The sequence below is a fragment of the Mustelus asterias genome, chromosome 16 (genome assembly GCF_964213995.1).
Source record: "Mustelus asterias chromosome 16, sMusAst1.hap1.1, whole genome shotgun sequence".
NCBI classification, from domain to species: Eukaryota; Metazoa; Chordata; class Chondrichthyes; order Carcharhiniformes; family Triakidae; genus Mustelus; species Mustelus asterias.
Genome location: NC_135816.1, coordinates 99,467,165 through 99,490,383, shown reverse-complemented (window position 1 = coordinate 99,490,383; position 23,219 = coordinate 99,467,165). Strand labels below are relative to the sequence as shown.

The window sequence follows — 23,219 nt, the reverse complement described above, 5'->3', positions numbered from 1 at the left end:
CTCTGGGACCCTCCCTGCCTCCAGTGATTCCTGAAAGATCACCACCAATGCCTCCACAATTTCCTCAGCTATCTCTTTTAGAACCCTGGGGTGTAGTCCATGCGGTCCAGGTGATTTATCCACCTTCAGACCTTTCAGTTTCCCCAGAACCTTCTCCTTAGTGATGGCCACTACACTCACCTGTGCCCCCTGACTCTCCTGGAGCTCTGGCATCCCACTGGTGTCTTCCACCGTGAAGACTGATGCAAAGTAACTATTCAGTTCCTCTGCCATTGCTTTGTTTCCTATTATTACTTCTCCAGCCTCATTTTCCAGTGGTCCAATGGCTATTTGTGCCTCTCTCTTACCTTTTATATATTGAAAAAAACTCTTCCTATCTTCTTTTATATTACTAGCTCGCTCACACTCATATTTCACCTTCTCCCCCCTTATTGCTTTTTTAGTTGTCCTCTGCTCGCTTTTAAAGGCTTCCCAATCCTCCGGCTTCCCACTAATCCTCGCCATTTTGTCTTCTTTTGCTTTTATGCTGTCCTTGACTTCCCTCGTCAGCCATGGATGTCTCGTCCTCCCCTCAGCATGTTTCCTCCTCCTTGGGATGAATTTCTGTTCTACCTCCCGAATAACCCCCAAAAACTGCTGCCATTGCTGTTCCACTGTCTTCCCTGCGAGGCTCCCTTTCCAATCAACTCTGGCCAGCTCCTCCCTCATGTCTTTGTAGTTACCTTTATTTAATTGTAATACCGTTACATCTGATTCCAGCTTCTCCCTCTCAAACTGCAGGGTAAATTCTATCATATTGTGGTCACTGCTCCCTCAGGGTTCCTTCACCTTCAGTTCCCGAATCAAGTCTGCCTCATTCCACATCACCAAATCCAGAATTGCCTGTTCCCGAGTAGACTCTGTCACAAGCTGCTCCAAAAAACCATCGCTTAGACATTGCACAAATTCCTGTTCTTGGGATCCACTCCCGACCTGATTTTCCCACTCCACCTGCATATTGAAATCCCCCATGATTATTGTAATATTGCCTTTTTTAGATGCCTTTTCTATCTCCTGATTTATTTTCTGTCCCACATCCTGACGACTGCGAGGGGGTCTGTACATAACTCCCATCAGGGTCTTTTTACCTTTGTGATTCCCCCACTCTACCCACAGAGATTCTGTGCCTTCTGATCCGATATCGCTTCTTGCTATCGATTTAACTTCATTCCTGACTAACAATGCAACCCCGCCCCCTTTGCCCGTCTGCCTGTCCTTTCCATAGGACACATATCCTTGGATATTTCGATCCCAGCCCTGATCCCCTTGCAGCCACGTCTCTGTGATGCGCCGGCCATCAAGCACCTATTAAAATGGATGAATGTTGCTGCCGGCGACTCTTGGAATTGTCAATCGTGTGTGAGGAATTTGTTAAAGGACATCTGTTAATCTATTTTGAAGCACATCTCAAACAATTGTGTTCAGGGTGGAAGAAAAGCAACACCCAAACAGGGACTTGAACCCTGGACCCTCAGATTAAAAGTCTGATGTTCTACCGACTGAGCTATCCGCGATTCCAACAGCCTTTCTTTCTCCTCCATTGAACTAGCCGCTCTCTCACTGTGACTGGGAGCAGATGAGATTGAAGGGGAGTTGATTTTTTACTGGGGGTGGGGAAGTGTGATATTATCCACTTTGAGATTCAGCAAGAGCTCCTCCTTCAATCTGGTCTATTGCATTCGCTGCTCCCAATGCGCTCGACTCTACATCGGAGAGACCAAACGGAGACTGGGTGATCGCTTTGCTGAGCACCTTCGCTCCGTCCGCACACAGGACCCTAACCTTCCTGTCGCTTGCTGCTTCAACACACCACCCTGCTCTCCTGTCCACATGTCCGTCCTTGGCCTTTTCAGGGTCAGAGGAGATTCACCAGGATGCTGCCTGGGATGGAACATTTCAGTTACGAAGAGATGTTGGGTAGGCTTGGATTATTTTCGTTGGAGCAGAGTAGACTGAGGGGGCGACCTGATAGAAGTTGACAAGATTATGAGAGGCATGGACAGAGTGGATAGTCAGAATCTTTTTCCCAGGGTGGAAGAGTCAATTACTATTGGGTATAGGTTTAAGGTGCGAGGGGCAAGGTTTAAAGGAGATGTACGAGGCAGAGTTTTTACACAGAGGGTGGTGGTTGCCTGGAACTCGCTGCCGGGGGAGGGAGTGGAAGCAGATACAAAAGTGACTTTTAAGGGCGTCTTGACAAATACCTGAATAGGATGGGAATGGAGGGATATGGTCCCTGGAAGGGTAGGGGGTTTTAGTTCAGTCGGGCAGCATGGTCGGTGCAGGCTTGGAGGGCCGAAGGGCCTGTTCCTGTGCTGTAATTTTCATCATTCTTTGGACTTCTGAGGCTGTATAAGGCTCTGGACAGACCCCATTGGAGCATTGTGAGCAGTTTTGGGCCCCGTATCTAAGGAAGGATGTGCTGGCCTTGGAAAGGGTCCAGAGGAGGTTCACAAGAATGATCCCTGGAATGAAGAGCTTGTGGTATGAGGAACAGTTGAGGACTCTAGGTCTGTACTCGTTGCAGTTTAGAAGGATGAGGGGGGATCTTATTGAAACTTACAGGATACTGCGAGGCCTGGATAGAGTGGACATGGAGAGGATGTTCCCACTCGTCGGAAAAACTAGAACCAGAGGGCACAACCTCAGGCTAAAGAGATGATCCTTTAAATCAGAGATGAGGAGGAATTTCTTCAGCCAGAGAGTGGTGAATCTGTGGAACTCTTTGCCGCAGAAGGCTGTGGAGGCCGGGGCATTGAGTGTCTTCAAGAAAGAGGTAGATAGGTTCTTGATTAATAAGGGGATCAGGGATTATGGGGAAAAGGCAGGAGAATGGGGATGAGAAAAATATCAGCCATGATTGAATGGCGGAACAGACTCGATGGGCCGAGTGGCCTAATTCTGCTCCTATGTCTTATAGTCATTTAAAATGAGCCTCTGGGCTTCTTTTCCTGCTGTCGAACTGTGTGACGGGAAAGTTACGGCTTCTCAGAGTTGCAAAATGCAACATGCACAAAGGCACCGCTGAGATTTGAACTCAGGATCTCCTGTTTACTAGACAAGTGCTTTAACCAACTAAGCCACGGAACCGACAGAAACGTTGAACCGATGTTATAATTTGTCATAAAATTAAAAGCAAAATCCTGTGGATGCTGCAACCTGAAACCATCTGGTCCTTCGAGCCTGCTTCACTATTTACTAAGGCCATGGCTGATCCCTTTCTGTTGGCTTCCACATTCTCCATATTCCCCTCCCCCTCCCCGATAATCTTTAATTCTCTCACTCAACAAATATCTAACTCCCTCCACCAGGAAAATATTCAGTGACCCCGTCCTCCAGCACCTTCTGAGGCAGAGTTTAAAAGTGGCACAAGCCTCTGAGAGAAAACAAATCTAATCATCTCTTGTCCTAAAAGGGCGCCCCCTAATGTTCAAACAGCGCCCCCTTGTTTTGGCCTCACCCACAAGAGGAAACATCTTTTCCACCTCCACCTTCCCAAGACCGTTCAGCATCTTAGAAACTTTAATCCAGTCACCCCTTCACTTTCCTAAACTCCAGCTGAAAGAAGCCCAGTCTGTCCAATCCAACCTCATGAGAAAACCCGCTCATTCCAGGGAGCAATCCAGTAACCACCCACCGACCCCCACCCTGAACTGCCTCCAGCTCATTTACATTCACAGTTATGTGGAAGCATTGGAGAGAGTGCAGAGGAGATTTACCAGGATGCTGCCTGGTTTGGAGGGTATGTCCTATGAGGAAAGATGGAGGGAGCTGGGGCTTTTCTCTTTCGAGCGGAGGAGGATGAGAGGCGACTTAATAGAGGTTTATAAGATGATAAAGGGGATAGATAGAGTGGACGTTCAGAGACTATTTCCTCGGGTGAATGTAGCTGTTACTAGGGGGCATAACTATAAGATTCATGGTGGGGGATATAGGAGGGATGTCCGAGGTAGGTTCTTTACTCAGAGAGTGGTCGGGATGTTGAATGGACTGCCTGCTCTGATAGTGAAGTCGGACACTTGAGGAACTTTCAAGCGGTTATTGGATAGGCACATGGAGCACACCAGGATGATAGGGAGTGGGATCGCTTGATCTTGGTTTTGGACAAGGCTCGGCACAACATCGAGGGCCGAAGGGCCTGTACTGTGCTGTCCTCCTCTATCCTCTATGTGGTTCCATAGTGTAGTGGTTATCACGTCTGCCTTACACGCAGGAGGTCCTGGGTTCAAAGCCCAGTGGAGCCAGTGGTATTTTGTCCCTATTCCCAGAGAGCAGTGGAACTGCCTTGAACTCGCCGCTCTTTCACAGTGACTTGTCCTTTGAATGGTCGGATGCGAACAAGTGCAGAGGCTCCCCTCTTGTTCTTTATATATGTATAAACAGCTTTGGAATTTTTCTTAATCCTGCTGGCCAATGCTTTTTCGTGACCCTTTTTAGCCTCCTTACTCCTTGCTTCAGTTTCTTTCTCCTTTCCTTGTATTCCACACTTGCTTCGTGTGTTTCCAGCCTCCGAGCTTTGACAAATGCTTTTTCTCTTTGACTAGGCTCACAATATCTCTCATTATCCAAGGTTCCCAAATCTTGCCAGACTTATCCTTCATCCTTACAGGAATGTGCCGCTCCTGAATCCCTATCAACTTACACGAGTACATCCCTGCTCTTATATTCTAGCCCTCTCGACATGAATGCTAAGATTGCATTTGCCTTCCTAACTGCTGACTGAACCTGCATGTTAACCTTAAGAGAATCTTGAACAAGGACTCCCAAATCCCTTTGTGTCTCTGATTTCCGAAGCGTTTCCCCATTTAGAAAATAGACTGTGCCTCCATTCCTCCTTCCAAAGTGCAGAACCTCACACTTTTCCACATTGTATTCCATCTGCCACTTCTTTGCCCACTCTCCTAACCTGTCCAAGTCCTTCTGCAGCCCCCCTGCTTCCTCAATACTACCTGTCCCTCTACATATCGCTGGAGGACGGGGTCACTGAATATTTTCCTGGCGGAGGGAGTTAGATATTTGTTGAGTGAGAGAATTAAAGATTATCGGGGAGGGGGAGGGGAATATGGAGAATGTGGAAGCCAACAGAAAGGGACCAGCCATGGCCTTAGTAAATAGTGAAGCAGGCTCGAAGGACCAGATGGTTTCAGGTTGCAGCATCCACAGGATTTTGCTTTTAATTTTGTAATAAATTATAACATTGGTTCAACTTTTCTTTTGGTGCCGTGGTTTAGTTGGTTAAAGACCCTGTCTAGTAAACAGGTGATCCTGAGTTTGAATCTCAGCGGTGCCTTTGTGCATGTTGCATTTTGCAACTCTGAGAAGCCACAACTTTCCCGTCACACAGTTTGACAGCAGGAAAAGAAGCCCAGAGGCCCATTTTGTCTGCGCCGGCCATCAAGCACCTAATAAAATGGATGAATGTTGCTGCCGGCGACTCTTGGAATTGTCAATCGCGTGTGAGGAATTTGTTAAAGGACGTCTGTTAATCTATTTTGAAGCACATCTCAAACAATTGTGTTCAGGGTGGAAGAAAAACAACACCCAAACAGGGACTGGAACCCTGGACCCTCAGATTAAAAGCCTGAGATTCTATTGACTGAGCTTTCCAGGCTCCTTGGAATACATCTTTTTCCTGCCTTGAGCTAGCTGACTTTCACAGTGAATTAGAGCACAAACTTTGAGGGGGGAGTTGATTTTAATGGGGGTGGGGAAGTGTGATATTATCCACTTTGACGTCAAGCTGATTATTTGTTGTAACTTTCTAAATGTCCAAAAGTCAAATCGTGCTGAGCATTTCATCGATTTGGCAGAACAAGAACCTCATGAAATCCTCCACTTTAGATCCTTCCTCTCTCGTTCCTGTAATGAGTCCAACAGTAAGTCAGCTGTTTGTGTTGAAGTCATGTTGGAGTTGTATCGAACTGTGGTGAGGCCACAGCTGGAGCACTGTGTGCAGTTCTGGTCACCACATTTTAGGAAGGATGTGATTGGACTGGAGAGGGTGCAGAGGAGATTCCCCAGGATGCTGCCTGGGACGGAGCATTTAAGTTATGAAGAGAGATTGTGGAAGCTTGGATTATTTTCATTGGAGCAGAGAAGACTGAGGGGCGACCTGATTGAGGTGTACAAGATTATGAGGGGCACGGACAGAGTGAATAAGGAGCAGCTGTTCCCCAGATTTGAAGGGTCAGTGTTCAATTCTTTGGTCTTCAGACATTTTATACAGCTCCATCACAGCCTCTCTGCTCTGATATTCTGTGCCTCGGCTATAAAGACAAGTAACCCATTACCCGAGTTAACTACCTTATCTCCCTGTCCTGCTGCCTTCAGGGATCTGTGGACATGAACCCCAAGTCTCGCGGGTCCTCTGCACTTGTTAGCATCCGACCATTCAAAGGACAAGTCACTGTGAAAGAGCGGCGAGTTCAAGGCAGTTCCACTGCTCTCTGGGAATAGGAACAAAATACCACTGGCTCCACTGGGCTTCGAACCCAGGACCTTCTGCGTGTGAGGCAGACGTGATAACCACTACACTATGGAGCCACATGACTGTGGATGTAAATGAGCTGGAGGCAGTTCAGGGTGGGGGTGCGGTGGGTGGTTACTGGATTGCTGCCTGGAATGAGCGGGTTTTCTCATGAGGTTGGATTGGACAGACTGGGCTTCTTTCAGCTGGAGTTTAGGAAAGTGAAGGGGTGACTGGATTAAAGTTTCTAAGATGCTGAACGGTCTTGGGAAGGTGGAGGTGGAAAAGATGGCCGCAGGAAGTAGGGCAGGGGGCTGCCGCTGAGGGCCAGGAGGTGGGTGAGCAGCTCCCGAAAGGATGCACAGAAGGCGGAGGGTGCCGAGGGCAAGTAGGTCCAGGCTCCGGGATTCATTCCAGGCCCTCTCGGAGGAGATGCGCCGTCGCCGGCTGCGGCTCTCCCAGAGCTCAGTGTGGCACCTTTGTGAGTTGTTGGCACACCTGGCACCTCAGGGGAGAAGCGGCCACCCGTTCCCTGTGGACAGGAAGGTGACGGCTGCCCGGAATGTTTTCCCATCGGGGTCATTTCAGGCACCCAGTGGTGACCTCGTTGGGATCTCCCAGGCCTCCGTGCACAGATGTGTGCGGCAGGTCATAGGTGCCCTGTGTGCCCGGGCCGGGCAGGACATAAACTTTGATGTGGGCCGTGCCCAGCAGGAGGCCCGGGCTCGAGGCTTCGCTGCCATTGCTGGAATTGCCAATGTCCAGGGAGCAGTGGACGGGACACACATCGCCTCGCGGGCCCCACATACAGAACCACAGCAATTTGTCAACAGGAAAGGGTTCCACTCCCTCAATGTGCAGATCGTATGTGACCATCTAATGAGGGTCAGGCAGCTCGATGCTCCCCATTCAGGGAGTGGCCATGACAGCTTTGTCCTCAGGCAGTCGGACATCCCCGGCCTCTTTGAAGAGCAGCCCAGGCTCCCGGGACGGCTACTGGGTGACAAAGGTTACCCGCTAAGGTCATGGCTGATGAGGCCTGTGCGGAGGCCCCAGACCGAGGCAGAGAGCCGCTACAACGAGGCCCATGCAGCCTCCCGGTCCATCGGAGAGCGGGGCATCGGCCTGCTGGGAATGTGGTTCCGCTGCTTGGAGCGCTCTGGGGGGAGCCTCCAGTATCATCCTCTGCCTGTCCCACGCATTCTAATTGTTGCTGCATTCTGTACAACATCACCCAGCAGCGGGGAGAGGGGGAGGGGGAGGGGGAGGAGGGGGAGGGGGAGGGGGAGGGGGAGGGGGAGGAGGGGGAGGAGGGGGAGGGGGAGGGGGAGGAGGGGGAGGGGGAGGGGGAGGGGGGAGGAGGGGGAGGGGGAGGGGGAGGGGGGAGTGGGAGGGGGGGAGGGGGAGGGGGGAGTGGGAGGGGGGAGGGGGGAGGGGGGAGGTGGAGGGCGAGGGGGAGGTGGAGGGGGAGGGGGAGGAGGAGGGGCAGGGGGAGGGGGGGAGAGGGGGAGGGGGAGGGGGGAGGGGGAGGAGGAGGGGGAGGTGGAGGGGGAGGGGGAGGAGGAGGGGCAGGGGGAGGGGGAGGAGGAGGGGCAGGGGGAGGAGGAGGGGGAGGGGGAGGGGGAGGGGGGGAGGGGGAGGGGGGGAAGAGGGGGGAGGGAGAGGGGGAGGGGGAGGAGGGGGAGGAGGGGGAGTGGGAGGAGGGGGAGTGGGAGGAGGGGAGGGAGAGGAGGAGGAGGGGGGAGCGGCAAGGGGGGGCGGCGCCACATGGGTGGGAGGGGAGAGAGGGGAGGGGAGGGAGGGGAGGGAGGGGCGGGCAGGGAGGGGAGGGGAGGGTGGGGAGGGGAGGGGGGGAGGGAACAAGGGGGGAGGGAGTGGGGGCAGAGGGGGGAGGGAGTGGTGGAGTGAAGGAGGGAGGGAGGGGGTATGGGAGGGAGGGAGGGGGGAGGGGGGTGGGAGGGAGGGGGGAGGGGGAGTGGGGGAGGGAGGGGGGTGGGAGGGAGGGGGGAGGGGGTGGGAGGGAGGGGGAGCGGGGTTGGGAGGGAGGGGGGGGAGCGGGGTTGGGAGGGAGGGGGGAGGGGGGTGGGAGGGGGGTGGGAAGGGGGAGGGGGGAGGGGGGTGGGAGGGAGGGGGGAGGGCGGGTGGGAGGGGGGTGGGAGGGGGGTGGGAAGGGGAGGGGGAGGGGGGTGGGAGGGAGGGGGGAGGGCGGCTGGGAGGGAGGGGGGACGGGGGTGGGAGGGAGGGGGGAGGGGGGTGGGAGGGAGGGGGGGACGGGGTGGGAGGGGGTGGGAGGGAGGTGGGAGGGAGGGGGGAGGGAGGTGGGAGGGGCGAGGGGGGTGGAGGGAGGGGGGGGGTGGGAGGGGGGAGGGAGGGGGTAGGAGGTGGGAGGGGGGAGGGGGGTGGGAGGGGGGTGGGGAGGGGGGTGGGAGGGAGGGGGTAGGGGGGGTGGGAGGGGGAGGGGAGTGGGAGGGAGGTGGGAGGAAGGTGGGAGGGAGGGGAGGGAGGAAGGGGATGGAGGGAGGGGGGAGGGAGGGAGGTGGGAGGGAGGGGGGTGGGAGGGGAGGGAGGGAGGGGGGGGAGGGGAGGGGAGGGAGGAGAGCTGTATAATGCTTATCAATCCAATGACTGAGCTTTTTATCACAACCGACAGTTTCAAGGGCGATCATCATTGTCACCATTAATTCTTGTCAGTTCCCAAGTCCCCGACCATAACTCTTCCGTTCGCTGAGACATTAATATCTTTCTGACTCTGTTTTGATTGGAAACTGTGAAGCAGCTTCATTAAAACTCACTCCTGTATCAGTTGTTTCTGATAAGGTGTCGGGTGAGGCAATGAAGCCTCCTTTATGGCCCTGTGATTCCAACAGTTGGGCGCTTTAAAGGATTGTATCGAACATGTGTTTAGTATCAAAGGGACACTCTGTAACTGTGCATCAAAGTTTCTTTGTTTAATTTCTCAAAATGTACAGAAGATATATATTTATAGGTATGGACGAACTAAAGGTATTATATGTACCTTTAAAACTACAAAGTATTTAAAACACCTCATTACAATTACTAACAGCTTACTCCCTGATGCGCGATTAATCCACTCGGGAGGCTGGATCGTACCCGGGAATAAAGGCTTTTATGCGCAACAAGAATAGAGCATACTGCTTAACAATACAATCCCAGACTAAAGGGTCACTAGGAAGTGCAGTGACCTTTATACTCCTATAGGAAGGCAGAGCCAACCGGAGTGTACCACAGAACAATACCAACAGGTGGAACACCCCAACCCTAACCCCAACAGTAACAAGAGTAACATATGTACAAGTACCCATAGTGGTAACCATCTATGGTTCAGTACCCATAGTGCTAACCATCTATGGTTCAGTACCCATAGTGGTAACCATCTATGGTTCAGTACCCATAGTGGTAACCATCTATGGTTCACCACATTCACCCCTCCTTTAAAAACAAAGGCCGGTGGGGTAAAAAAACAATACAAACTGTCCATATATTCACAAGTTCAGTCGTACCGGAGGTCCGCACCGTCTCTGCGACCTCCGCAGCACTGGCGGCAGTGCCGGTTCTGGTGACCGTGGTGTCCCTCTCTCCAAGGGGGTGTCCAGTGACTCCTCCAGTTCCTCACGCACCGGTGGACCTCGAGGTGGCGACAATCTCCTGGACTCAGGCAAGCTGTACACGGGAGTAAGAAGATTAAGTTGAGGTCCCGATGCTGCCCGTGCCGTGTCAGGAGGGGAGAGAATGGGCAAAGGAACCCTAACCAGGGGTGCGGGAGTGACGGGGGTTTCCAGGTCCCCTGCAGGCGCCAGATCTCTGATAGAGACCGTGTCCTCTCGCCCGTCAGGATATGCCACATAGGCATATTGAGGGTTGGCGTGGAGGAGATGGACCTGTTCAACTAAAGGGTCAGACTTGTGGGCCCGAACATGCCGCCGCAGGAGGGTAGGTCCTGAGTACGTCAACCAAGACGGCAGTGAGGTCCCAGAGGAAGACTTCCTAGGGAAGATAAACATCCGCTCATGTGGGGTAGCATTGGTTGCCGTACACAGGAGGGACCGGATTGAATGGAGCGCATCAAAAAGTACCTCTTGCCAACGGGAGACTGGAAGACCCCTAGACCTTAATGCCAGTAAGACAGCCTTCCAGACTGTAGCATTTTCTCTTTCGACCTGCCCGTTACCCCTGGGGTTGTAACTCATAGTCCTACTTGAGGCAATTCCTTTAGAGAGCAGGTATTGCCTCAAGTCGTCGCTCATAAACGACGAACCCCTATCACTGTGGATATAACTGGGGTAGCCGAACAGGGTAAAAAGACTCCGCAGGGCTTTGATGACCGTGGCAGCGGACATGTCAGAACAGGGGATGGCAAAAGGAAATCGGGAGTACTCGTCAACCACGTTGAGGAAATACACATTCCGATCTGTCGAAGGAAGGGGGCCCTTGAAATCAACACTCAGTCGTTCAAAAGGGCAAGTGGCCTTAATGAGGTGTGCCCTGTCAGGCCGGTAGAAGTGCGGCTTGCACTCTGCACATACCTGGCAGCTTCGAGTTATCGACCTGACATCCTCTCTGGAGTAGGGCAGATTCCGGGCCTTTACAAAATGGAAGATCCGAGTGATCCCCGGATGGCAGAGACCATTGTGGAGGGCCTGTAGCCGGTCCTCCTGCACACTGGCACATGTTCCACGTGACAGGGCATCTGAGGGCTCATTGAGCTTCCCCGGACGGTACATGATATCATAGTTGTAGGTGGAGAGTTCGATTCTCCACCTCAAGATTTTATCATTCTTAATTTTTCCCCTTAACGTGTTGTTGAACATGAAGGCCACGGACCGCTGGTCCGTGAGCAGGGTAAATCGTTTTCCCGCCAAATAATGGCGCCAATGCCGTACGGCCTCCACAATGGCCTGAGCCTCTTTTTCCACAGAGGAGTGCTGAATTTTAGGGCCTTGGAGGGTGCGAGAGAAAAAGGCAACGGGCCTGCCCGCCTGGTTAAGTGTGGCGGCCAGGGCGAAATCAGATGCATCACTCTCCACCTGGAAGGGGATGGACTCATCGACAGCGTGCATCGTGGCTTTCGCGATGTCAGCTTTTATCCCTTCAAAGGCTAGGCGAGCCTCTGCTGCCAGTGGAAGGGAGGTAGACTTTATGAGCGGACGGGCTTTGTCCGCGTAATTGAGAACCCACTGTGCATACTACGAGAAGAAGCCTAAGCATCTTCTCAGTGCTTTGATGCTAGTGGGTAGGGGAAGTTCAAGGAGGGGACGCATGCGGTCTGGATCGGGGCCGATGACCCCGTTTTCCACCACGTATCCGAGGATTGCTAGGCGGTGCTTGCTGAATACGCACTTCTCCCTGTTATAGGTCAGGTTCAGGCAAGACGCAGTGCGTAAAAACTTCAGGAGGTTGGCGTCATGGTCCTGCTGGTCATGGCCGCAGATAGTGACATTGTCCAGGTATGGGAAGGTAGCCCGTAGCCCGTTTTGGTCCACCATTCGGTCCATCTCACGCTGGAAGACCGAGACCCCATTAGTGACGCCGAAAGGGACCCTTAAGAAGTGGTAGAGACGGCCATCCGCCTCAAAGGCCGTGTATTTGCGGTCCTCTGGGCGAATGGGGAGCTGGTGGTAGGTTGACTTCAAGTCAATGGTGGAGAACACCCGGTACTGCGCAATCTGGTTGACCATGTCAGATATGCGCGGGAGAGGGTACGCGTCCAGCTGCGTGTACCTAATAATGGTCTGACTATAGTCTATGACCATCCGGGGCTTGTCTCCAGTCTTAACCACCACGACTTGTGCTCTCCATGGGCTAGTGCTAGGTTGAATGACCCCTTCCCTGAGGAGCCGCTGAACCTCAGATCGAATAAAGATCCGATCCTCAGCGCTGTAACGCCTGCTCTTAGTCGCGATGGGCTTGCAGCCTGGCATGAGATTTTCAAATAAGGAAGGCGGGGTAATTTTGAGTGTCGAGAGATTGCACGTGGAGCGCGCTGGGCAATTTGGAGGCTCCTGTTCTCCCACTGAAAGTGGAGGGAGTGGCCCATCGTACTGCAGGGTCACACTCTTCAGGTGGACCATAAAGTCTAGCCCCAGGAGTACCGGAGCACAAAGGTGCGGTAACACGAGGAGCCTGAAGTTCTCATAAACTGTGCCCCGCACCGTTAAAGTTACCACGCAGCTCTCAAGAACGATAACAGATCGGGACCTCGACGCCATGGAGATTGTCTGCCTGACAGTTTGCACGCGGAGAGCGCACCGTTTCACTGTATCCGGATGGATGAAACTCTCCGTGCTCCCGCTGTCAAACAGGCAATGGGTCAGGCGTCCGTTTACCTCTATGTCCACCATGGACTTGTCGAGTCTATGAGGCTTGGCCTGGTCCAGGATGATTGACGCCACTGTTGGATCCCGATTGTAACTGCAGGCAGCTGAGATAGTTGACGACGAGGACCCCTGCTGGTCTTCTGCAGCCGGTGTCGACCAAAATGGCTGCGCCCATGGATCGCACGTGGTCGCTGGCATTGAAAGTGGCGGCACCCGCAGGTCGCACGTGTCTTGCGTCGTCGTCATCAGGAATGGCGGCGCCCGTGGTTGAAGACATCGACGAAGCTGGAGACGAGGAGATGGATCCTGGGGAGTCACACGCAGCACTGCTGGGCTTGGAAGGGGGCTTTGCTCGGCACACTTTTGCATAGTGCCCTTTCTTCCCACAGGCGGAGCAAAACACCGTCCTGGCCGAACATCTCTGACGAGGGTGCTTCGCCAATCCACAGAAATAGCACCGTGGGCCACCTGGAGCTGCCGCCACCATCAGGTCCGAGGTTGAAAGCACGATCGTGCAGTTCCTCGGAGCCGCCGGGTACAGTTGAGTCGGTGGCTGTACTTGCCACGATGTTCCCACGTGGTCGGTGGGATAGGTTTCAAGACTTCTGGAGGCCGTTTCCATCACATCAGCCAATTCTACCGTCTTAGCCAGGTCCAAGTTACCTTGCTCTAGCAGCCGCAGGTGAATATAGGATGAGCCGATTCCCGCCATGAACGCATCTCGGATCAGATCGTTAGTATATTGAGTAGCCGATACTGGCTTGCACTTGCAGGCTCTGGCTAGCTGCTGAAGTTCGCGCAGGTTCTGTCCCGTCGTTTCACCGGGCTGCCGCCATCGAGTGGCTAATATGTGACGAGCATGAATTTCATTCAGCGGTTTATTGTACAGCTTCTTGAGTAATTCGATGGCCTCTTTGTAATCTTGGGAATCACGGATTGTTGCACACACAGTGTCGCTTACCCTTGCGTGGAGGACCCGCAATCTGTCGGCGTCGGTTTGGACTGCTGTTGAGGCGTCGATGTAATCCTGGAAACACTTCAACCAATGGTCAAAAGTGTTCGACGCTCCAGCGGCACGCGGATCCAAGGTTAGCCGATCGGGTTTCAGCATCTGCTCCATTTTTTTTTCCAGAACAAAATTTGTTACGAATAAAATTGATGCGCGATTAATCCACTTGGGAGGCTGGATCGTACCCGGGAATAAAGGCTTTTATTCGCAACAAGAATAGAGCATACTGCTTAACAATACAATCCCAGACGAAAGGGTCACTAGGAAGTGCAGTGAACTTTATACTCCTACAGGAAGGCGGAGCCAACCGGAGTGTGCCACAGAACAATACCAACAGGTGGAACACCCCAACCCTAACCCCAACAGTAACAAGAGTAACATACGCACAAGTACCCATAGTGGTAACCATCTATGGTTCAGTACCCATAGTGATGACCATCTATGGTTCAGTACCCATAGTGATAACCATCTATGGTTCACCACACTCCCCATTGAGAAAGTGAATTCTACATCGAAGTTGATGAAACAAAAACCCGAGCAGAATCTGCCAATCTGATAGAAACCCCTTTCTTTTCTATCTTTCGACACATCATAGTCTCTCTGCTCTGATATTCTGCGCCTCGGCTCCAAAGACAAGTCTCCCATTAGCCTAGTTAACCACCTTATCTCCCTGTCCTGCTGCCTTCAGGGATCTGTGGACATGAACCCCAAGTCTCTCGGGTCCTCTGCACTTGTTAGCATCCGACCATTCAAAGGACAAGTCACTGTGAAAGAGCGGCGAGTTCAAGGCAGTTCCACTGCTCTCTGGGAATAGGAACAAAATACCACTGGCTCCACTGGGCTTCGAACCCAGGACCTTCTGCGTGTAAGGCAGACGTGATAACCACTACACTATGGAACCACAGGACTGAGAATGTAAATGAGCTGGAGGCAGTTCAGGGTGGGGGTGCGGTGGGTGGTTACTGGATTGCTACCTGGAATGAGCGGGTTTTCTCATGAGGTTGGATTGGACAGACTGGGCTTCTTTCAGCTGGAGTTTAGGAAAGTGAAGGGGTGACTGGATTAAAGTTTCTCAGATGCTGAACAGTCTTGGGAAGGTGGAGGTGGAAAAGATGTTTCCTCTTGTGGGTGAGGCCAAAACAAGGGGGCGCCGTTTGAACATTAGGAGGTCGCCCTTTTAGGACAAGAGATGATTAGATTTGTTTTCTCTCAGAGGCTTGTGCCACTTTTAAACTCTGCCTCAGAAGGTGCTGGAGGACGGGGTCACTGAATATTCTCCTGACGGAGGGAGTTAGATATTTGTTGAGTGAGAGAATTAAAGATTATCGGGGAGGGGGAGGGGAATATGGAGAATGTGGAAGCCAACAGAAAGGGATCAGCCATGGCCTTAGTAAATAGTGAAGCAGGCTCGAAGGACCAGATGGTTTCAGGTTGCAGCATCCACAGGATTTTGCTTTTAACTTTATAACAAATTATAACATTGGTTGGCTATTTCTGTTCGTGCCGTGGTTTAGTTGGTTAAAGCGCCTGTCTCGTAAACAGGACATCCTGAGTTCAAATCTCAGCGATGCCTTTGTGCATGTTGCATTTGGCAACTCTGAGAACCCGCAATGTTACCGTCATACAGTTTGACAGCAGGAAAAGAAGCCCAGAGGCCCATTTTGTCTGCGCCGGCCATCAAGCACCTATTAAAATGGATGAATGTTGCTGCCGGCGACTCTTGGAATTGTCAATCGCGTGTGAGGAATTTGTTAAAGGACATCTGTTCATCTATTTTGAAGCACATCTCAAACAATTGTGTTCAGGGTGGAAGAAAAACAACACCCAAACAGGGACTTGAACCCTGGAATCTAAGATTAAAAGTCTGATGTTCTACCGACTGAGCTATCCAGGATTCTAACCATTGCCCTTTTTCCTCCGTTGAACTAGCCGCTCTCTCACTGTGACTGGGAGCAGATGGGATTGAAGGGGAGTTGATTTTTTACTGGGGGTGGGGAAGTGTGATATTATCCACTTTGAGATTCAGCAAGAGCTCCTCCTTCAATCTGGTCTATTGCATTCGCTGCTCCCAATGCGCTCGACTCTACATCGGAGAGACCAAACGGAGACTGGGTGATCGCTTTGCTGAGCACCTTCGCTCCGTCTGCACACAGGACCCTAACCTTCCTGTCGCTTGCTGCCTCAACACACCACCCTGCTCTGCTGTCCACATGTCCGTCCTTGGCCTTTTCAGGGTCAGAGGAGATTCACCAGGATGCTGCCTGGGACGGAACATTTAAGTTACGAAGAGATGTTGGGTAGGCTTGGATTATTTTCGTTGGAGCAGAGTAGACTGAGGGGGCGACCTGATAGAAGTCTACAAGATTATGAGAGGCATGGACAGAGTGGATACTCAGAAGCTTTTTCCCAGGGTGGAAGAGTCAATTACCAGGGGGCACAGGTGTCATGGTAGGCTAGTGAAAAAGTTTGTATCCCATGGGATAAAGGGGGAGGTGGCTAGATGGGTGGAGAACTGGCTTGGTCATAGAAGACAGAGGGTGGTAGTGGAAGGGTCTTTTTCCGGCTGGAGGCCTGTGACTAGTGGTGTACCGCAGGGCTCTGTATTGGGACCTCTGCTGTTTGTGATTTATATAAATGATCTGGAAGAAGGTGTAACTGGGGTGATCAGTAAGTTTGCAGACGACGCAAAACTGGCAGGACTTGCAGATAGTGAGGAACATTGTCAGAGGCTACAGAAGGATATAGATAGGCTGGAAATTTGGGCAAGGAAATGGCAGATGGAGTTCAATCCTGATAAATGCGAAGTGATGCATTTTGGTGGGAATAATGTCGGGAGGAGCTACACGATAAATGGAAGAACCATTAAAGGTGTAGAGACGCAGAGGGACCTGGGTGTGCAAGTCCACAGATCTTTGAAGGTGACGTCACAGGTGGAGAAGGTGGTGAAGAAGGCATATGGCATGCTTGCCTTTATAGGACGGGGCATAGAGTATAAAAGTTGGGGTGTGATGTTGCAGATGTATAGAACGTTGGTTCGGCCGCATTTGGAATACTGCGTCCAGTTCTGGTCGCCACACTACCAGAAGGACGTGGAGGCTTTGGAGAGAGTACAGAGGAGGTTTACCAGGATGTTGCCTGGTATGGAGGGGCTTGGTTATGAGGAGAGATTGGGGAAACTGGGGTTGTTCTCCTTGGAAAGACGGAGGATAAGGGGAGACTTAATAGAGGTGTATAAAATTATGAAAGGCATAGATAGGGTGAACGGTGGGAAGCTTTTCCCCGGGTCGGTGGTGACGTTCACGAGGGGTCATAGGTTCAAGGTGAAGGGGGGGAGGTTTAACACAGATATCAGAAGGACATATTTCACACAGAGGGTCGTGGGGGCCTGGAATGTGTTGCCGGGCAAGGTGGTGGAGGCGGACACACTGGGAACGTTTAAGACTTATCTAGACAGCTATATGAACGGAGTGGGAATGGAGGGATACAAAAGAGTGGTCTAGTTTGGACCAGGGAGCGGCGCGGGCTAATTGTTCCTTGTTTCTCGTTTCAAGGCTTCATTCTAGCTGGTGCCAGTACAGAGCGAGACTGCGGATAGTTGGGAACCTGTCTCGGGGGCAGGGAATTCATATGGTGTTCGTGGAAGTGGAAATGACTAGGGTTGGGAAGCATTTTCCGATCAGGGCCATTGTGATCTCCTGGACTCGTTTCGATCGCCTCAGGGGGTCGGAGAGGAATTTCCCAGATTTTTTTTCCCCATATTGGCCCTGGGGTTTTTCACTCTGGGTTTTCGCCTCTCCCTGGAGATCACATGGTCTGGAATGGGGGGGTGGGGGTGAGTTAATAGGTTGCAATGAACAAAGCATCGTAGCTGTGAGGGACAGCTCGGTAGATAGGATATTGGTATGTAGATAGGCTGGAAAATTGGGCGGGGATCCTGGATTCAGGATTCAATCCTGGACCGGGGAGCGGCGCGGGCTTGGAGGGCTGAAGGGCCTGTTCCTGTGCTGTATTGTTCTTTGTTTAAGGTGTGAGGGGCAAGGTTTAAAGGAGATGTACGAGGCAGATGTTTTACACAGAGGGTGGTGGGTGCCTGGAACTCTCTGCCAGGGGAGGGAGTGGAAGCGGATACAATGGTGACTTGTAAGGGTGTCTTGACAAATACCTGAATAGGATGGGAATAGAGTGATATGGGCCCTGGAAGGGTAGGGGGTTTTTGTCAAGTTGGGCTGCATGGTCGGTGCAGGCTTGGAGGGCCAAAGGGCCTGTTCCTGTGCTGTAATTTTCTTTGTTCTTTGTACTTCTGAGGCTGTATAAGGCTCTGGTCAGACCCCATTGGAGTATTGTGAGCAGTTTTGGGCCCCGTATCTCAGGAAGGATGTGCTGGCCTTGGAAAGGGTCCAGAGGAAGTTCACAAGAATGATCCCTGGAATGAAGAGCTTGTCGTATGAGGAACAGTTGAGGACTCTGGGTCTGTACTCGTTGGAGTTTAGAAGGATGAGGGGGGATCTTATTGAAACTTCCAGGATATTGCGAGGCCTGGATAGAGTGGACGTGGAGAGGATGTTTCCACTCGTCAGAAAAAGTAGAACCAGAGGGCACAACCTCAGGCTAAAGAGACGATCCTTTAAAACAGAGATGAGGAGGAATTTCTTCAGCCGGAGAGTGGTGAATCTGTGGAACTCTTTGCCACAGAAGGCTGTGGAGGCCGGGTCATTGAGTGTCTGAGACAGAGATAGATAGGTTCTTGATTAATAAGGGGATCAGGGGTTATGGGGAAAAGGCAGGAGAATGGGGATGAGAAAAATATCAGCCATGATTGAATGGCGGAGCAGACTCGATGGGCCGAGTGGCCTAATTCTGCTCCTATGTCTTATGGTCATTTAATATGGGCCTCTGGGCTTCTTTTCCTGCGATCGAACTGTGTGACGGGAAAGTTACGGCTTCTCAGAGTTGCAAAATGCAACATACACAAAGGCACCGCTGAGATTTGAACTCAGGATCTCCTGTTTACTAGACAGACGCTTTAACCAACTAAGCCAATGCACCTACAGAAATGTTGAACCAATGTTATAATTTGTATGTAAAGTTAAAAGCAAAATCCTGAAACCATATGGTCCTTCGAGCCTGCTTTACTATTTACTAAGGCCATGGCTGATCCCTTTCTGTTGGCTTCCACATTCTCCATATTCCCGCGGCGGGCGGCACGGTAGCACAGTGGTTAGCACTGCTGCTTCACAGCTCCAGGGTCCCGGGCTCGATTCCCGGCTCGGGTCACTGTCTGTGTGGAGTTTGCACATTCTCCTCGTGTCTGCGTGGGTTTCCTCCGGGTGCTCCGGTTTCCTCCCACAGTCCAAAGATGTGTGGGTTAGGTTGATTGGCCAGGTTAAAAAAAAATTGTCCCTTAGAGTCCTGGGATGCATAGGTTAGAGGGATTAGCGGGTAAAATGTGTGGGGGTAGGGCCTGGGTGGGATTGTGGTCGGTGCAGACTCGATGGGCCGAATGGCCTCCTTCTGCACTGTAGGGTTTCTATGATTGGCCAGGTTAAAAATTGCCCCTTAGAGTCCTGGGATGTGTAGGTTAGAGGGATTAGCGGGTAAATATGTGGGGTGGGATTGTGGTCGGTGCAGACTCGATGGGCCGAATGGCCTCCTTCTGCACTGTAGGGTTTCTATGATTCTATGATTTCTATGATTCTATGTCTGATATGTGGGAGTCTTTTAAGGAACTATTGATAAGGCTGCAGGATAGGCATGTGCCTGTAAAAAGGAAAGATAGGAAAGGTAGGATTCGAGAGCCGTGGATAACCAGGGAAATTGAGGATCTGATTAAAATGAAAAGGGAGGCGTACGTTAAGTCCAGGCAACTGAAAACAGATGGAGCTCTGGAGGAATACAGAGAGAGTAGGAAAGATCTCAAACGGGGAGTTAGAAGGGCAAAAAGAGGTCACGAGATGTTCTTGGCAGGCAGGATTAAGGAGAATCCTAAGGCATTCTATTCATACGTTAGGAACAAAAGAGTTGTCAGGGAGAAAATCGGACCTCTCAGGGACAAAGGAGGGGAATTATGCTTAGAACCCAAGGGAATAGGGGAGATCCTAAATGAATACTTTGCATCGGTATTCACGAAGGAGAGGGGCGTGTTAACCGGGAGTGTCTCGGAGGGAGGTGTTGACCCGTTAGAGAAAATCTCCATTACAAGAGAGGAAGTGTTAGGTTTTTTAGGGAACATTAAAACTGACAAAGCCCCAGGGCCTGATGGCATCTATCCTCGACTGCTCAGGGAGACGAGAGGTGAAATTGCTGGGCCTCTGACGGAAATCTTTGTCGCTTCTTTGGACACGGGTGAGGTCCCTGAGGATTGGAGGATAGCGAATGTGGTCCCGTTGTTTAAGAAGGGTAGCAGGGATAACCCAGGAAATTATAGGCCGGTGAGCTTGACGTCCGTGGTAGGGAAGTTGTTGGAGAGGATTCTTAGAGACAGGATGTATGTGCATTTAGAACGAAACAATCTCATTAGTGACAGACAGCATGGTTTTGTAAGAGGGAGGTCGTGCCTTACAAATTTGGTGGAGTTTTTTGAGGAAGTGACAAAAACGGTTGATGAAGGAAGGGCCGTGGATGTCGTCTATATGGATTTCAGTAAGGCATTTGACAAAGTCCCGCATGGCAGGTTGGTTAAGAAGGTTAAGGCTCATGGGATACAAGGAGAAGTGGCGAGATGGGTGGAGAACTGGCTTGGCCATAGGAGACAGAGGGTAGTGGTCGAAGGGTCTTTTTCCGGCTGGAGGTCTGTGACCAGTGGTGTTCCGCAGGGCTCTGTACTGGGACCTCTGCTATTTGTGATATATATAAATGATTTGGAAGAAGGTGTAACTGGTGTAATCAGCAAGTTTGCGGATGACACGAAGATGGCTGGAATTGCGGATAGCGAAGAGCATTGTCGGGCAATACAGCAGGATATAGATAGGCTGGAAAATTGGGCGGAGAGGTGGCAGATGGAATTTAATCCGGATAAATGCGAAGTGATGCATTTTGGAAGAAATAATGTAGGGAGGAGTTATACAATAAATGGCAGAGTCATCAGGAGTATAGAAACACAGAGGGACCTAGGTGTGCAAGTCCACAAATCCTTGAAGGTGGCAACACAGGTGGAGAAGGTGGTGAAGAAGGCATATGGTATGCTTGCCTTTATAGGACGGGGTATAGAGTATAAAAGCTGGAGTCTGATGATGCAGCTGTATAGAACGCTGGTTAGGCCACATTTGGAGTACTGCGTCCAGTTCTGGTCGCCGCACTACCAGAAGGACGTGGAGGCGTTAGAGAGAGTGCAGAGAAGGTTTACCAGGATGTTGTCTTAGCTATGAGGAGAGATTGGGTAGACTGGGGTTGTTCTCCTTGGAAAGACGGAGAATGAGGGGAGATCTAATAGAGGTATACAAGATTATGAAGGGTATAGATAGGGTGAACAGTGGGAAGCTTTTTCCCAGGTCGGAGGTGACGATCACGAGGGGTCACGGGCTCAAGGTGAGCGGGGCGAAGTATAACTCAGACATCAGATGGACGTTTTTTACACAGAGGGTGGTGGGGGCCTGGAATGCGCTGCCAAGTAGGGTGGTGGAGGCAGGCACGCTGACATCGTTTAAGACTTACCTGGATAGTCACATGAGCAGCCTAGGAATGGAGGGATACAAACGATTGGTCTAGTTGGACCAAGGAGCGGCACAGGCTTGGAGAGCCGAAGGGCCTGTTTCCTGTGCTGTACTGTTCTTTGTTCTTTGTTCCCCTCCCACTCCCCGATAATCTTTAATTCTCTCACTCAACAAATATCTAACTCCCTCCGCCAGGAAAATATTCAGTGACCCCCGTCCTCCAGCGATATGTAGAGGGACAGGTAGTATTGAGGAAGCAGGGGGGCTGCAGAAGGACTTGGACAGGTTAGGAGAGTGGGCAAAGAAGTGGCAGATGGAATACAATGTGGAAAAGTGTGAGGTTCTGCACTTTGGAAGGAGGAATGGAGGCAGAGACTATTTTCTAAATGGGGAAATGCTTCGGAAATCAGAAACACAAAGGGATTTGGGAATCATTGTTCAAGATTCTCTTCAGGTTAACGTATCAGTACATCGGCAGTTAGGAAGGCAAAGACAATGTTAGCATTCATGTCGAGAGGGCTAGAATATAAGAGCAGGGATGTACTCGTGTAAGTTGATAGGGATTCAGGAGCGGCACATTCCTGTAAGGATGAAGGATAAGTCTGGCAAGTTTTGGGAATCTTGGATAATGAGAGATATTGTGAGCCTAGTCAAAGAGAAAAAGCATTTGTCAAAGCTCGGAGGCTGGAAACACACGAAGCAAGTGTGGAATACAAGGAAAGGAGAAAGAAACTGAAGCAAGGAGTAAGGAGGCTAAAAAGAGTCACGAAAAAGCATTGGCCAGCAGGATTAAGAAAGATTCCAAAGCTTTTTATACATATATAAAGAGCAAGAGGGTAGCCTCTGCACTTGATGGCATCCGACCATTCAAAGGACAAGTCACTGTGAAAGAGCGGCGAGTTCAAGGCAGTTCCACTGCTCTCTGGGAATAGGAACAAAATACCACTGGCTCCACTGGGGATCAAACCCAGGACTTTCTGCGTGTAAGGCAGACATGATAACCACTACACTATGGAACCACATAGAACAGTACAGCACAGTACAGGCCCTTAGGCCCTCGATGTTGTACCGAGCTTTGTCCAAAACCAAGATGAAGCTATCCCACTCCCTATCATCCTGGTGTGCTCCATGTGCCTATCCAATAACCACTTGAAAGTTCGTAAAGTATCTGACTCCACTATCACAGCAGGCAGTCCATTCCACACCCCAACCACTCATCCGATTCATCCATTTTATCATCCTTCTTTCCCACCTCCATTTTCCCACTTTCCATTCCAGCTCTCCTTCTTGCCCCCTCCCCCTCCCCCTTTCAGGGCAACTGCCACATTCCTCGGGCAGTCCTTTAACAATCTGCACCTCTGTTCTGCCATTCACACATGCTGATCATTAATGGACACTTTCTAGCACCTTCTCAGCCTTCTGTCTCCTCATTTCAATTCCCGTTGTCCCATTCCATCCCTCCCACCCTCACAGTATAAATCTCCGCTGATTCTCTGCGCTCTCAGCTCTGACCAAGGGTCATCCAGACTCCAAACATTGGCTCGATTCTCTCCCCACAGATGCTGTCAGACCTGCTGAGATTTTCCAGCATTTTCTGTTTGTGTTGAAGTCATGTTGGAGTTGTATCGAACTTTGGTGAGGCCACAGCTGGAGCACTGTGTGCAGTTCTGGTCACCACATTTTAGGAAGGATGTGATTGCACTGGAGAGGGTGCAGAGGAG

General features: G+C 51.3%; 7 non-coding genes across 7 annotated transcripts; 1 reads left to right on the top strand and 6 right to left on the bottom strand.

The window, feature by feature from the left end:
• Nucleotides 1–1,480: 1,480 nt before the first annotated feature.
• On the bottom strand, nt 1,481–1,554 carry trnak-uuu (transfer RNA lysine (anticodon UUU)). The gene has a single exon. It is a non-coding gene; the product is annotated as a tRNA-Lys (tRNA).
• Nucleotides 1,555–3,055: 1,501 nt separating this feature from the next.
• Nucleotides 3,056–3,129, bottom strand: trnat-agu (transfer RNA threonine (anticodon AGU)). Its single transcript has one exon. It is a non-coding gene; the product is annotated as a tRNA-Thr (tRNA).
• A 1,081-nt stretch (nt 3,130–4,210) lies between these two features.
• Nucleotides 4,211–4,283, top strand: trnav-uac (transfer RNA valine (anticodon UAC)). The gene has a single exon. It is a non-coding gene; the product is annotated as a tRNA-Val (tRNA).
• A 2,226-nt stretch (nt 4,284–6,509) lies between these two features.
• trnav-cac (transfer RNA valine (anticodon CAC)) lies at nt 6,510–6,582 on the bottom strand. Its single transcript has one exon. It is a non-coding gene; the product is annotated as a tRNA-Val (tRNA).
• Nucleotides 6,583–14,677: 8,095 nt separating this feature from the next.
• On the bottom strand, nt 14,678–14,750 carry trnav-uac (transfer RNA valine (anticodon UAC)). Its single transcript has one exon. It is a non-coding gene; the product is annotated as a tRNA-Val (tRNA).
• A 4,071-nt stretch (nt 14,751–18,821) lies between these two features.
• trnat-agu (transfer RNA threonine (anticodon AGU)) lies at nt 18,822–18,895 on the bottom strand. The gene has a single exon. It is a non-coding gene; the product is annotated as a tRNA-Thr (tRNA).
• Nucleotides 18,896–22,444: 3,549 nt separating this feature from the next.
• Nucleotides 22,445–22,517, bottom strand: trnav-uac (transfer RNA valine (anticodon UAC)). The gene has a single exon. It is a non-coding gene; the product is annotated as a tRNA-Val (tRNA).
• Nucleotides 22,518–23,219: the final 702 nt, after the last annotated feature.